Source organism: Pleurodeles waltl, chromosome 10 (assembly GCF_031143425.1).
Source record: "Pleurodeles waltl isolate 20211129_DDA chromosome 10, aPleWal1.hap1.20221129, whole genome shotgun sequence".
NCBI classification, from domain to species: domain Eukaryota; kingdom Metazoa; phylum Chordata; class Amphibia; order Caudata; family Salamandridae; genus Pleurodeles; species Pleurodeles waltl.
Genome location: NC_090449.1, coordinates 662,445,459 through 662,458,012, shown reverse-complemented (window position 1 = coordinate 662,458,012; position 12,554 = coordinate 662,445,459). Strand labels below are relative to the sequence as shown.

The 12,554-nt window shown below is 44.9% G+C and overlaps 1 protein-coding gene across 2 annotated transcripts in view; it reads right to left on the bottom strand.

The window, feature by feature from the left end:
- DNAJB6 (DnaJ heat shock protein family (Hsp40) member B6) overlaps positions 1-12,554 on the bottom strand; it is a 424,156-nt gene that overhangs the window by 179,517 nt on the left and 232,085 nt on the right. The gene's annotated exons all lie outside the window — the stretch shown is intronic.

Sequence of the window (12,554 nt, the reverse complement as noted above, 5' to 3'; positions counted from 1 at the left end):
CATCAAGCCCACTTCTCAAAAAAAACAAAGAAGCTTGCTGAGGCTGCTGCCGATGTCCTGGGGTGTTTTCATACTCATTAATGGATGCTGGCAGTTTAAAGCCTCCAAAAATGAGCTGAAAGGAAAATGTCACTTACCCAGTGTACATCTGTTCGTGGCATTAGTCGCTGCAGATTCACATGCTGTGCATAGTACGCCGTCTGGTGTTGGGCTCGGAGTGTTACAAGTTGTTTTTCTTCGAAGAAGTCTTTTCGAGTCACGAGACCGAGGGACTCCTACTTTGGTTCCATTGCGCATGGGCGTCGACTCCATCTTAGATTGTTTTCCCCGCAGAGGGTGAGGTAGGAGTTGTGTATGCTAATAATAGTGCCTATGCAATGGAATAAATACGTATGTACAAAATGAAGGTTTAATGTAATATATTTACAAATGTTTTAAGATCTACTTCTAAACTGCTACAGGCTCCCGGGGAGGCGGGTGGGCGCATGTGAATCTGCAGCGACTAATGCCACGGACAGATGTACACTGGTTAAGTGACATTTTCCGTTCGGTGGCATGTGTAGCTGCAGATACACATGCTGTGCATACACTAGTAAGCAGTTATCTCCCCAAAAGCGGTGGTTCAGCCTGTAGGAGTGGAAGTAGTTTGAAATAAAGTTCTTAGTACAGCTTGACCTACTGTGGCTTGTTGTGCAGATAACACATCTACACAGTAGTGCTTAGTAAATGTATGAGGCGTAGACCATGTTGCTGCCTTACATATTTCGTTCATTGGAATATTTCCTAGAAAGTCCATGGTAGCACCTTTCTTTCTGGTTGAGTGTGCCTTTGGTGTAATAGGCAGCTCTCTCTTTTCTTTAAGATAGCAGGTTTGTATGCACCTAACTATCCATCTAGCAATGCCTTGTTTTGAAATTGGATTTCCTGTATGAGGTTTTTGAAAGGCAATAAATAGTTGTTTTGTCTTCCTAATTAGTTTTGTTCTGTCAATGTAGTACATTAGTGCTCTCTTGATGTCTAATGTATGTAGTGCTCTTTCAGCTATTGAATCTGGCTGTGGGAAGAACACTGGTAATTCTACTGTTTGATTTAAGTGGAATGGTGAGATAACCTTTGGTAAGAATTTTGGATTTGTTCTTAGAACTACTTTATTCTTGTGTATTTGAATAAATGGTTCTTGTATGGTAAACGCCTGAATTTCACTTACTCTTCTTAGAGATGTGATGGCAACGAGAAATGCAACTTTCCATGTTAAGTATTGCATTTCACAAGAATGCATGGGTTCGAAAGGTGGACCCATGAGCCTTGTTAAGACAATGTTGAGGTTCCATGAAGGAACAGGTGGTGTCCTTGGTGGTATAATTCTCTTTAGGCCTTCCATAAACGCTTTAATGACAGGTATTCTAAATAGGGAAGTTGAATGAGTAATCTGCAGGTAAGCAGATATTGCTGCTAGATGTATCTTTATGGAAGAGAAAGCTAGATTTGATTTTTGCAAATGTAGTAAATATCCTACTACATCTTTTGGAGATGCATGCAATGGTTGAATTTGATTATTATGACAGTAACAAACAAATCTTTTCCATTTACTTGCATAGCAGTGTCTAGTGGAAGGTTTTCTAGCTTGTTTTATGACCTCCATACACTCTTGAGTGAGGCCTAAGTGTCCAAATTCTAGGATTTCAGGAGCCAAATTGCTAGATTCAGCGATGCAGGGTTTGGATGCCTGATCTGTTGTTTGTGTTGTGTTAACAGATCTGGTCTGTTGGGTAGTTTGACATGAGGTACTACTGACAGGTCTAGTAGTGTGGTATACCAAGGCTGTCTTGCCCATGTTGGTGCTATTAGTATGAGTTTGAGTTTGTTTTGACTCAATCTGTTTACTAGATATGGAAGGAGAGGGAGAGGGGGAAAAGCGTACGCAAATATCCCTGACCAATTCATCCATAGAGCATTGCCCTGGGATTGCCGGTGTGGGTACGTGGATGCGAAGTTTTGGCATTTTGCGTTTTCTTTTGTTGCAAATAGGTCTATTTGAGGTGTTCCCCAAATTTGAAAGTAAGTGTCCAGTATTTGAGGGTGAATTTCCCATTCGTGGACTTGTTGGTGATCCCGAGAGAGATTGTCTGCTAGCTGGTTCTGGATCCCTGGAATAAATTGTGCTATTAGGCGAATGCGGTTGTGAATTGCCCAATGCCATATTTTTTGCGTTAGGAGACACAACTGTGTCGAGTGTGTCCCCCCCTGTTTGTTTAAATAATACATTGTCGTCATGTTGTCTGTTTTGACAAGAATGTGTTTGTGGGTTATCATGGGTTGGAATGCTTTCAACACTAGAAATACTGCTAACAGTTCTAGGTGATTTATGTGAAACTTTATTTGATGTATGTCCCATTGTCCTTGGATGCTGTGTTGATTGAGGTGTGCTCCCCACCCTGTCATGGAAGCATCCGTTGTTATAACGTATGTTGGCACTGGGTCTTGGAAAGCCCGCCCTTTGTTTAAATTTGTATTGTTCCACCATAGAAGCAAGATGTATGTTTGGCGGTCTATCAACACCAGATCTAGAAGTTGACCCTGTGCGTGTGACCATTGTGATGCTAGGCACTGTTGTAAGGGCCGCATGTGCAATCTTGCGTTTGGGACAATGGCTATGCATGAGGACATCATGCCTAGGAGTTTTAACACCATCTTTGCATGTATCTTTTGTGTTGGATACATGGCCTGTATCACCTTGTGAAATGCTTGAACCCTTTGTGGACTTGGAGTGGCTATCCCTTCTGTTGTGTTGATTGTCGCTCCTAGGTATTGCTGTGTTTGACACGGCAAAAGGTGTGACTTTGCATAGTTGATGGAGAAACCCAGCTTGTAAAGGGTTTGTATAACATAATTTGTGTGATGTGAACAATTTGTTAGCGTGTTGGTCTTGATTAGCCAGTCGTCTAAGTAAGGGAACAAGTGTATTTGCTGCCTCCTGATATGTGCAGCTACTACTGCTAGACATTTTGTAAAGACTCTTGGCGCAGTTGTTATTCCGAATGGCAACACTTTGAATTGGTAATGTATTCCTTTGAATACGAACCTTAGGTATTTCCTGTGCGAGGGATGTATCGGTATATGGAAATACGCATCTTTTAGATCTAATGTTGTCATGTAGTCTTGCTTTTTGAGCAGTGGGATTACGTCTTGTAATGTGACCATGTGAAAGTGGTCTGATTTGATGTAGGTGTTTAGTGTTCTGAGATCTAGTATTGGTCTTAGAGTTTTGTCCTTTTTTGGTATTAAAAAGTACAGTGAGTAAACTCCTGTGTTCTTTTGTGGACCTGGTACTAATTCTATTGCGTCTTTTTGCAGTAATGCTTGAACTTCTAGTCCTAGAAGGTCTATATGCTGTTTTGACATATTGTGTGTTTTCGGTGGGACGTTTGGAGGGAGTTGGAGAAATTCTATGCAATAGCCATGTTGGATAATTGCTAAGACCCAAGTGTCTGTTGTTATTTCCTCCCAAGAATTGTAGAACTGGCTTAGTCTCCCCCCCACTGGTGTTGTGTGAAGGGGTTGTGTGACTTGTGAGTCACTGTTTATTTTGAGGGGTGTTGGGACCTTGAAATTTTCCACGGTTTCTTGGGAATTGGCCCCCTCTGTATTGTCCCTGGTATGTAGGTGGTCTTGTTTGTGAGGTCTGGTTTCTGTGGGTTGACCTCGAAACCCTCCCCTAAAAGTTGTTTTACGAAATGTGCCAAATGTGCCTCTGCCCTGCGGGGAGTAGAGTGCGCCCATGGCTTTGGCTGCGTCGGTGTCCTTTTTAAATTTTTCAATTGCAGTGTCCACCTCCGGCCCAAACAATTGCTGTTCATTAAACGGCATATTGAGCACAGCCTGTTGTATCTCAGGTTTGAAGCCAGATGTGCGCAGCCATGCGTGCCTCCTTATCGTGACTGCAGTATTTGTTCTTGCAGCTGTATCCGCTGCATCCATGGCAGATCGTATCTGGTTGTTGGAGATACTTTGCCCCTCTTCCACCACCTGTTTCGCTCGTTTTTGGAACTCTTTAGGGAGGTGTTCGATGAAATGTTGCATCTCATCCCAATGAGCCCTGTCGTATCTCGCTAGGAGTGCTTGCGAGTTGGTGATGCGCCACTGATTTGCCGCTTGTGCTGCAACCCTTTTTCCCGCTGCATCAAATTTGCGGCTCTCCTTGTCCGGAGGTGGTGCGTCGCCTGATGTATGCGAGTTGGCTCTCTTCCGAGCTGCCCCCACAACTACTGAATCTGGTATCTGTTGTGATGTAATAAAAGCAGGGTCTGTGGGCGGTGCCTTGTATTTTTTCTCCACCCTTGGAGTTATGGCTCTGCTTTTAACTGGCTTCTGAAATATCTGTTTGGAGTGTCTTAGCATTCCTGGGAGCATGGGAAGGCTTTGATAATGGCTATGGGTGGAGGACAGGGTGTTAAAGAGGAAGTCATCCTCAATAGGCTCCGAATGTAGCCACACATTATGGAATTCGGCTGCTCTAGCTACCACCTGTGCATATGAAGTACTTTCCTCAGGTGGTGACGGTTTAGTTGGGTACGACTCTGGGCTATTGTCCGATACCGGGGCGTTGTATAGGTCCCATGCATCCGGGTCATCCTGGCTCAGTGTGGTATGAGCTGGGGAGTGTGTTAATGGTGGAGTTTGTGCCGGTGATGCATGAGTTGATGGTGGTGGTGAGGTTGGTGGAGTGAACTTTTTTACCACTTTTGCTTGTGGTTGCTTGTCTCCTTGCTGGAAGTCAAGTTTCCTCTTCCTCTTGATTGGGGGAAGAGTGCTGATCTTCCCTGTATCCTTCTGAATAAAGATCCACTTTTGCGTGTGATCTGGCTCTAATGTTTGTAATTCCTCCTCAAATCCATGTTTTTTTTAGTTGAGAGGACATTCCTTGTTCCTCTGAGTAGGAACCAGTTTTCGGTTCGGTTGCCGGGTGTTTCGGCACCGAAACCGTGTCTTTGGATTTTCTCGGCTCCGAAAAGATCTCTTTCCGTTTCGGTGCCGTGCTGTCTCGGTGCCGACCACCTTCGGTGCCGCTGAGTTGAGCAACTTCGGTGCCGCTGTCTCGGTGTCGACCTCTTTCTGCACCACACTCTCGGGCCCGAGATTGCTGCGTGCCTGTGTCTCGACCCGAGTAGGACGACTTCGACACGAGCTCGCCCTTTTTCGGTGCCGATGGACGGTCACCTACTTTCCGGGTTAAGCCATGGCCTGTTGGCGGTGGCGTCCCCTGGGCTTTGTCAGTCTTTTCGTGAGATTTTTGTTTCGACGTCTTACTCACGGTTGGTTGATCTTCGACGTCGAATTCTTCGGAATCCGACTCGTGGATGGAGAAAGCTTCTTCTTCCTCCTCCTCGAACCGTTGTTGTCCTGTCGGCGTGGACACCATCTGCAACCTCCTGGCTCTTCGGTCTCTAAGTGTTTTTCTCGACCGAAACGCACGACAGGCTTCGCACGTATCTTCCTTGTGCTCGGGGGACAGGCACAAGTTACAGACCAAATGTTGATCCGTATACGGATACTTATTGTGGCATTTAGGACAGAATCGGAACGGGGTCCGTTCCATCATTCTCGATGTTGCACCTGTCGGGCCGACCAGGCCCCAACGGGGGATCGAAATTACCCGAAGGGTCACCGGAGCTCTTCAACGTTCGGTGTCGATTTGTCCTAACTATCCCGATACCGAACGAAACAATACCGACGAATTATTCCGAGATTCTGACTAACTTTCCGACCCAAAACACGGAGCGAAAAGGAACACGTCCGAACCCGATGGCGGAAAAAAAACAATCTAAGATGGAGTCGACGCCCATGCGCAATGGAACCAAAGTAGGAGGAGTCCCTCGGTCTCGTGACTCGAAAAGACTTCTTCGAAGAAAAACAACTTGTAACACTCCGAGCCCAACACCAGACAGCGGACTATGCACAGCATGTGTATCTGCAGCTACACATGCCACCGAACACTAGTTTACAGTGGCTTCCAGCTCGTTTTCCGTGCCGTGTGACATTGGCTCCTCACAGGGTGACTGTGATGAGAGCCAATAAAGTGTGTCACCTGTGGCACTGTGTGAGCTGGCATAGGTGGCACAGCCATACAAAAATGGTGTTTGTGGTGATGGAAATACTTATTTGAATGGTAATGCACCAACATTTCAAAATCTATGGCAGCCATATCTAGAATACATGAGCGGTAATAGGGAACTTACAAGTCCAACACAACTTTAAGCACTACTGTCGTTTGAGCAAAGGAGGAGGTGCTGGGGCTCTTAGATACTTATAATTCTGAAAGGTGGTAGGGTGTCAGAATGGAATGATTAAGATGGCTTGTTTCAGGGCTAACCAAGGAGGCTGTTTAATGTGGTGCAGGGTAGTTTTGTGTAGGACATCGTGATCACACCTCTTGTTTGGACCTAGTCTTTTTTAAAGTATTTATGGCTCTGGGCTTGTATTCAAAACATAAAGGATACAAAAGGTAAAAGTAACTAATAATTAGGACTGGATGCTGAGTGGGAGAGATCATGCTCATGTTCAGGCACTTACCAATCTGACTGTCTTTCATGCTTGACCCGAATACTTTACTCCATTACCTGCTTGATTTAACACTGAAAAAAACCTTTATATTATCTCAATCAAATGTTATGAGTTTCACTGGCTTCCCTAGAAAGTCAGAACCACCTTAAATGTATGCTGCATAATCAACAGAGCCAGCAATTTAGGCCTATCCACCAAATTAAAAGTAGAAGCAAGTCTTGATTGAAATCTGGAATTATCAAAACAAATACAACAAAACAAGTTTTTTTTCGAATTGCAAGAAGAAGTTAGGCTAATGTAAGGAAAGGCCTGTCACCAACACCTAACATGTTCACCTTCCAAAAAGCCCTAGAGGCACACTTGTTCAGCATGTAACTATCTGCAAAACATATTCTCACCTATGCAAAGAACTAGCAGGTAAAGCACAACTGTCCAAGCAGATTGCTAGGCGTCCTTCTTGTATTTTTTCGTGTCTTGAGTAGCCAAAGCCTTTGCTTCATCAACAGGAAATAAAACTAACTGCCCTAAGCAAAGGTAAGAGTTAATCTATCCAACCACTAATAATTAACTTTTTTTTAATTGCTCTTTATTGGTTTTATTCATATCACAGTATTGTTTACATACATAATTGTGAAAGCTTAGATACGGTGGTTACTAGGTCTATGACTAGCAGGAAAATGAAAATGAAGATATAGTGGAAAAGTGAAATTTGAAGGACTACTGCTACACAAGAGATAGGGCTCCATACTTCAGTGGACGGTAAAACTTCAGGTATGCCTTGGTTCTTTTCAGCTGAAGGAAAAAATAAGGAACCATGCAAAGACTTCAGTGGAAACTTGGGAGTAAGTCTGGTGTAGCAACAACACCAAGATGAGCCACTCCCAATTTCTTTTGCATGTTAAAAATGTTGATAAGCAGATTTTAGCACCTCCAATAGAAAAGGCCCATTTACAAAAGAGCTGAACGCAACAATAGTTAAGCTCAATATTTTATGAAAGCTGCAGTGTTATTTCTTTCATAAGATACGCAACAGCAATATGCATTTTCGTGCATTCCAAAATGCAGGTAGCATTTTGAAAGGTATTAATGTAACTATACTTTCAAACATTGCTCTTACTGTTTCAGGTACACTGCCTCTATGCATCAATAGTAAAATAAGTTACTTACCCTTGGGTAATGCTCTGTCTGGTGGATACTCTAACCGCAGAAGCCTCACCTTTAGAATATCTTCAAGTGCAACACGAACCAGACAATTTCAAGGGCACCACTCCTGCGCACAAACAGGTTTCATCGTGCAACTCGGTGTAGACTTCATACTGCCCCAGATGTGACAGAATGGATTTGTATGCAAGTGCCACCCTTGAGTGGTGACCTTAGTTTCTTGACCCATTCTGCATTCTTGGATGTAGAGGATAAATGTTATTTGCAATTGTATGCTGATCTTTAACTTGGGATATTTTTATATAGTGAAAAGGCAACTCTTGATGGATACTTCTAGCTGCAGATTCCTCACCCTCAGAATACATAATAAAGTAGTACCTCCCAAAGGTGGAGGGGATGGAGAGTGGACTCAGACCAAAAACTCCTGCATGACCAAGTGATGCTTGCAACAGACCAGGCCGCCAAGGCAGTAGTGCTTCATAAATGTATGTACAGATGCCTAAGTCGCAGCCTGGCAGATATCAAGGACACACACATTGCGTACCAATACTACTGGAGCAGCCTTGGCCCTGGTGTTATGCGCCATTAGGAGGCTGCTTTCAGACCACTGCATAACAGATCTTAAGGAAGAGGATTTGCCACCTTGACAGGGTCATCTTCTGCATTATCTTACAGTTCTTTGCACTTGTGAAGCAAACTAAAAGCTGATAGTTTACCCAATAATCTTTAGTCCAGTCGGTGTATAAGTATTATGCCCACTTTGGATCAAAGTGATGGAGCCTCTCCTCCTCTTTTGTGGGATGAGGCAAAGCAATAAAAGCAAGCAAGGTGACTGACTGGTCAACATAAAAGGGCAAAATGGCCTTAGAGAGTGAAGCCATAAACGTCCTCAGCATCAACTTCTCTGGGAAGAAGGTATTGAAGGCAGTTATACAGACAACGCCTGTAGCACACTCACTGCATACCAACATTATGGTTGTAAGAGGCTCAAGAAGAAGCTATGCATAGGCTAGGAGGGAATACACATATGGAATATATATATATTACAAATGGTTAGGAAGGAAATATACATGTTAATTTTTTTTAAATGCATTGCAAGAAACTCAAACAAGGATGGTTGATCCCATAGACAAAGAAAGGCTGAAATGGGTAACAAAACCTTTCACTGAACCCACTGCAAATGCCTTGCTAGGCTAAATAAAGAACAAGCAAGAGAGCCTCACAACATTTGGCTCAGAAGAGGTCAGTACCCCGAGCACCACACCAGGCAACAAACTTGTCCCACCCCTCAGGACAGATGGACTTCAAGGAAGTCTGGAAGGAAGGATAACATCAGTTACCTTCAGTCTCTCCACACATGGAGGTTTAAGTTGTAGGAATGAGGCTGCCGGACCTTGCCCTGCTGCTGAGACCAGAGGGCACCCTGAAGTCAAAACATGCTCAGTGTGCAAATGCTCAGACATAGAAGCTCCTGGATACTACACTCTCCTGGCCCAGTTCTGGGGCAATCAATCTGACTTTGCGGCCCAGTCTTTCCAGCTCTTTTTCAGAACTCAAGGCAAGAGAGGCATCAGTGGGAAAGTACAGAACTCCTTCGTGTCATTCCAGTCCAAATGTTTCTCTTAAGCACTCTGGTGCCAACTGTGGTGAACAAAACTGCTGACACTGGGGATTCATGAAGGTGCTGAATCGATATAGCAAAGGCTCCCTCCAGTGTGTGAAATTGCTATACACTACCTCAAGATGGAGAGGACACTTGAGAGCAGCCAGACATCATCTCTTGAGTTCATCAGCTATGGTATTCAGGAACATGTTCTGCTGTTGCAGTCAATAATAGAGGCACAGAGCACCTGGCACAAGGCCCAGAACCCCATTAATCCCTGCTGGTTGCAGTACCACATAGTGCTAATGTTGTGCATGAAGACCTGCATCAGCCTCCCTCTCAGATGGCAGGAAGGCCTTTAGGGCTAGACGGATCACCTGAAGCTCACAAGACTGATACAAGCTGAATTTCTAACAGATATCAGAGGCCTCGGAGCTATTCCTTCCCCAAGTGTCCTCCTACAAGCCAACAGTGACTCATCCACCCCAACTGCGAGCTATGAGTGGGGGAGGCCATGGTTCAGATTGGTATTTGACAGCCACCACTGCAGATCCGGAAACCCCTCCTCTGAGAACTGAATGGCATTGAAGAGACCCAATGGTTAGCTCACTGGGACTTGAGGTTCCATTGCAGGGCTCCTCTGTGTGCCATGTGGCATTGTGAACGAGGAGGATCCATGAGACTAAGAAGCCTCAGCGCCACCCTAACAGAAATCCTGAACTGATCTTGAAAAACCAGAATCCAATACTCAATGTCCAGGCCTCGCTAGCTGGAGGAAAGGGCTTGAATGCCAGAGTCTAGAATCACTGTAATGAATGACTTTGTGAGGGGCATAGGTGGGACCTTGGCTCAATGGTGAAACCCAACAATGTCAGGAGCTCAGCTCTTGTTCAGAGGTAGTTCACAACTGATTGCGGAAATCCAGTCTTTAGCAACCAGTCATCTAGTTATGAGAATACAAGTACTCCCGACCGTTGAAGGCGGGCCGTGACAACTGCCTTTTCTTTAGCGAACAGCTGAAGTGCTGAGGTGAGGCAGGTGTCAAGCACAGCAAATTGAAAGTGCTCTTCGCCCATCTTGAACTACAGGTGCCTCCCTCTGCATTGCATAATGAAAGGCAAGACACTACCTAGTTACAGGGGCCCAGAGCAGAGATCAACTGAACCAACATTGTGAATTTGCCCATCTGGCATTCAACAGGCAATGCATTAAAATAGGCCAGAGCCTCTCGTCCCATTTCAGAAACAGAAAGTAGCGTCAACAGCATCTCATGCCTTTTTCTGAATCCTGTACCCATTTGATTGCACCACTGGAGAGTAAAAAGGTTCAGTTTCTGCTCCAGGATTGCCAAGTGCTCCTCCAAAGTCCATTCTGAAAAGGAAGGAAGATGGGGCAGGGAGGAAATGAAGAGCAGGTGTGTTCCCTTAGACTAATCTGCAAGACCCATGTGAATGAATGGATCTCCAGTTGAGGGGGTGGTGAGAATGCCAGACCCCTCTTCCCACTGGCGTGCTATGAGTTGCTGAGGACAAACCTAATATGCTTGGTAGCTGCTGGAGTTGGAATGGAGGAACTGTAGAGATGCTGTGCCTGCGACCTTGTGCTGTGACTGCCACAACCTCAAAAGGACTGGATGTTCTGCTGTGGCACTATCTGGGAAAGCTGACAGACTGGGTCCCTGGAATAACCTCTGAATTTCCTCAATTGGTATGGAAAATTGTTTAGCTGTCTTCGGAAACCCTAAATTTGGTGCATGGGCTTGACGGTCTTTAAATCTACCAAGCACAGTCTGCTTTTACCCCTAAAAAGTCTGGACCCATCAAAGGGCATGTTTATTAGGAATACTTGAACAGCGCCAGACAATCTATTCGGCCTCATCTATTTTTATCTTCAAAGCACAACACTGGTGTCAACAGCCCTGGTAAGACAACTGGTAATATCCAGGCCTGCAAGGATGACCTACTTCACTGCATTCAGGTCACCATGTATTCCCTGAGCCTGAGAAGCTCAGAGGTCTCTCAGAACTGCTGTCAAGGTCTCAGCTGGCAATGTGCCACAGTGCATGTATATAGCAAACAAAACTCACTTATGGACGTTGGGGTAATACTTGTGGAGAAAAATATCCTTTCATTAAAAGTTTCAATTCTTTGCAGGTCCCTCTCAGGGGGGTTGTTGGAAAGCAACTAGCTGAGATTGCACAATGAGACTATCAGTCTGAAGGGCCTAGTTAGGAAGTCCAGAACACTGCCACAAACTAGGCACTTTCTTCCGTTTGTGGCCCATGTAGTTAGACAAGCTGGATTTCAGGGGAGGTGAGATACCGGCATGCATTCTGTAAATTCAAGTATAATACATCGTCAGTAACGTGATGGTGGAGTAACCATCACCGTTCCTGTCATCTGTGTCCTGGGAAAGCCTGTACGTTTTTTATATAGAGCGGGAATCGGAGCCAAAAAAATATGAATTGAGTTTCGGCTGAAAGTTACACTGTGGTGTTGGAGCAGGGTTAGTCATGCTGCATAATGACCATTTGCACTTTTTTGAACTTATAGTGTGACAGCAGTCAGCCTCAGTCTGACATTAGTTTGGGGGTCAGACAAGAGCACTGGCAAAGGATCATTCATTGCCACCGGCAAGGCGCTTCAGTAAATGGCACAGATCTAGGGGCTGCCATAAAAGTCTGTACCAGAGTTGGTACTGGCCCTGTACCAACAGACCATGGCGGCAGGGGCAGATGGGGGGTTGGAGAGGAGGGTTTGGGGGCTCGAGCAGTAATCTGACAAGAGGCCCCTGCAGCTCTGTGGGACCCAAAGACACTAGAGGGGGTCCGAACTGTACCCAAGACATGTAGCATAGCTGTATTCAAGGCAGCCATCTATTGCACGGTTGACAACAGACCAGGGAACCCTGATGCATCGGGACCAGTTTAACAATAGGTTCCAAAACGAGGCTACTTCGAACAAGAGCAATGATTATCTTGATGCCACTGCACCTTCTTTTTCAGAGTTAGATTGGAGGGATGGGTTTGAGTAATGCTTTTCTGTTTTATGAAATTGCTTGGTCTTCAACTTAACTGAAGACCAAGTGGGATCGTTTGCAGAAATTGTTTCATAAGCGGGACCAAGACCCTGTGCATGACTTGGGCAGAGACTACAGTTTTGAGCATGGCCTCTTTTTGTGTTCGGCGATGTAAGTATTCAACATACTGGTACCGAATTGCCTTTGGTTG